General features: G+C 40.5%; 1 non-coding gene across 1 annotated transcript; it reads left to right on the forward strand.

The window, feature by feature from the left end:
* Positions 1–1,355: 1,355 nt before the first annotated feature.
* Positions 1,356–3,429, forward strand: LOC100709436 (uncharacterized). The gene is made up of 3 exons (XR_002062528.2): positions 1,356–1,658; positions 1,801–1,932; positions 2,060–3,429. It is a non-coding gene; the product is annotated as an uncharacterized LOC100709436 (transcript).
* Positions 3,430–3,641: the final 212 nt, after the last annotated feature.

The raw sequence follows: 3,641 nt of genomic DNA on the forward strand, positions 1-3,641 counted from the left end.
TTATATAGCCACACCTTATATAATATGCATAAAGTCTAGTTATACACACAGACACATCCATATCATATATATATATATATATATATGTATGTATGTATATATATATATATATATATATATATATATATATATATATATATATATACATATATATATATATATGTATATATATATATATTTGAATATATTCAAATATATTTGAATACATACATGCACACACACATAGATAGATAGATAGATAGATAGATAGATAGATAGATAGATAGATAGATAGATAGATAGATAGATAGATAGATAGATAGATAGAGTGTATACATACACCAATATTTTTGAATACACGTGTCCATATTTATGTTTCCAGATTGTTTCTGTGTGTGTGTGTGTGTGTGTGTGTGTGTGTGTGTGTGTGTGTGTGTGTGTGTGTGTTTGTGCAACATTGGCATTTGTTTACTCAGATCCAAGGCAGGCCAAACCTGTGTTACAACCTACATACAAAAGACACACATTCACAATATATGGGTACACAAGTCTGTTTTATTTCAAAGTGTTTCAAACTTTACAGAGTTTGGTGTCCAAATCCGTGGCCATCCAGAACTTGATCCCAAATTTGTCTGGCTTGGTTGCAATATACTGTGTGAATGGACAACGAACCTTGGTAGGGAACAGCTGTTCATCTATGGTCATGTGTTCCCCTGGAGTGAAACTCTTAGCACAGTCTGCTTTTATGCACAGCACTATGCTGTAGTCAAGCAATGCCACTTCCTCACATACACAGTCACAATGGAACAATGGAAGATCTGTGCTGAGAGTCAAGGAAGGTGTGAATGTGTGTCTTTTATATTTGCAGGTCAGTCAATGTGTGGGATATTTTGTATAGGTACGGCAGGCATTTCTGAAAGTTGTAACACAGAGGTTTGGCCTGCCTTGGATCTGAGCAACTCTGAGTGAGCAAATGCAAATGTGCCAGGCCTCAAGGATAATGGGTGGTTTGCACAACAAAAGCTGAAGGAGAAACAAGCTGACGACCTGTGAAAATCTCAGCAGGGGTGATTAACACCTCAGGACTTGCACCAGAAAATAAAAAAGCCAGTAATTCTAGGGGGTGTTGGGTTTAGGGAAGTTAGTAAACCTAGTGTTAACAGATCTCCACCATCATCCTGCCGCCATGATGTCTGTGGTCATTAAGTCCTTTGAAAGACCATTGTTAACCCTCCTGAAAGACATCAAAGAAATCCCGCTAGACCCCCTGCAGTTTGCCTACTGGGCAAACAGGTGAGCCAAGGATGCAGTCAATAGGGCTTTGGAGCGTGATGTCACGGGAGGGGGCGTGGCCAGGATTTTTGGTTGAGGCGCCATATTTCTAGGCAAAACAAAGCGCTAGCGAAAGAGGAGCGAAAGCACACGGAGAACATCAGCTATGGCTCATACTTGCTGTGTGATCGGTTGTAACGTTAGATCGCGCGACCGGAAAGGGAACAAGCCTGAAAATGGTTTATCTTTTCATTCTTTCCCCACCTGGAAGCAACATGAGGGAGCTCGTGTTGCGGATGTAACCAAAAGACAGCGTCTAGCCTGGATAGCAGCTGTGAAAAGACCTGATATCAAGTTCTCTTCCATCTCCAAACATCTGTTGGTGTGCTCGAGACATTTTCATTCCGGTAAGTTCTAAATATGTACATATCAAGCTTTATAGCCTATTAGTTTTAATGTTGATGCGCTCAAAGGTCAAACATCCTACCTAGTGAATTCGCAGACATACATTCTATGTATAGATTCGCTAATTATTTCGTGTAATTGTAGGTAAACCAGCCTATGTAATGGATGAGACAAATCCTGACTGGGTTCCAGTGCTGCATATGGGGCACTCCGGAATCCTAACATCTAATTCTGACCGTCGCAGGCGGCGACAGAAACAAAGATCGCCAGTCCGAGGTAAACACCACCACCCACAAATCCCAAAATTAAAAGTGCTCTCACTGTCCGACAATCATCACATAGCCCTTATTTGGAATACTGCTGAACATTTCCCTTTTGTGTGTGTACTCTTTGTATCTAACAGAGGTAGTAGAGTGTGAAGGTGAGGCCTGTGCAGAAGTTACACATGAAGAGCAGCCCGAGTTGGACACGACAGAAGACCAACACCATGATCACCTTGCCAAGGAGGCTGCGGGCCAGAGTTGTGTTGGACAAGTGGAGGCCGAGTTAGCAGCTGCAAATGTAGAAAATCTTGATCTGACAGTAAGACACACAGAAGCTACAAGACAGACAAAGGATTGTGTGTGCTGTGAACAGAGCAGAGCAGAAGTAAACCGGCTGTTGGAGGAGAACAGGAAGCTTCAATCACAACTGAAAAAGACAGAGCTGAATGAAAATTTTTTAAAGGATGACACGGAAAAAGTAAGATATTACACTGGACTACCTTGTTTTGTAATTTTACTGGCCGTGTTCAACAATGTAAAAGCTTTCCTGCCAGCGTCACAGAAACTGACACATTTCCAAATGCTGTTACTCACACTCATGCGTCTCAGACTTGATCTTCCTGTCCAGCATCTTTGTCATCTATTCAACATTTCCCACAAAACTCTGTCTTCTGTCTTTACCGATACCATTGATGTTTTGTATGCCCGCTTAGGAGCCCTGGTGCACTGGCCAGAGAGGCACTGTTTACAGGCCACAATGCCCCCTCAATTTATTGAAACTTTTGGAAAACGGGTAGCCATCATTGTAGATTGTTTTGAAATTCGTATAGAAAGACCATCAAATTTAAAGGCACGTGCACAAACATACTCTCACTGTAAGGGTACACACACCATGAAATACCTCATTGGGATTACACCTCTAGGTGCAATTTCATTCATTTCCAAGGGGTGGGGGGGATGTAGTTTTGGCTGACAGAGGCTTTGACATCACAGATGCTGTGGGAACGATGTGTGCAGAGGTTAAGACTCCTGCATTTACAAAGGGCTTCTGTCAACTCGATGCCAGGGACATAGAAGATACGAGAGCTACTGCCCACCTAAGAATCCATGTTGAGCGAGTAATGGGTATTTTGCGCAATAAGTTCAAAATGCTACATACCACCATGCCAATCGATCTACTTCTTCCATGTGAGGGTGAAGATTTGACCCTTCTTGATAAAATAGTGAAGGTTTGCTGTGTTTTGGTGAACATGTGGCCCAGTGTGGTTGTAAAACCAGAGACAACTGAAACTTGCTCTTGTTAAATATTCGTAAACAACGTGTGCTTTGTGTTGTGATTATTTCTCTTAAGACATAGTAATTTCAAGACAGTTGGTAGTGGGTTATGTTATAAAAACGTTGTCATTACATTATGTAGTCATTATTGTATTTGTAAACTGTAACTGACACTTACTCTTCACTCTAACTACTTTGATCGCCTTTGAAGTTGTTGTAATAAAAGTAATGAAAGTCGGAAAAAAATTCTTTTGTTTCTTTATTTAAATTTTGTAAAGTGGTACTTTATTAGTACAAAAGTAGTGAAAGCAAATTGTGAACATGTCTAGGAACATCAGGCATAAAACTAGACTCCAGAAAGAAAAAATTAGGAGATATTCAGAGCTGCACTACACATAGAGAAACATTTTCGAAGAAGTTCAGGAAGGCACACTTTTTTGAAGAATT

Source organism: Oreochromis niloticus, linkage group LG6 (genome assembly GCF_001858045.2).
Source record: "Oreochromis niloticus isolate F11D_XX linkage group LG6, O_niloticus_UMD_NMBU, whole genome shotgun sequence".
NCBI lineage: Eukaryota > Metazoa > Chordata > Actinopteri > Cichliformes > Cichlidae > Oreochromis > Oreochromis niloticus.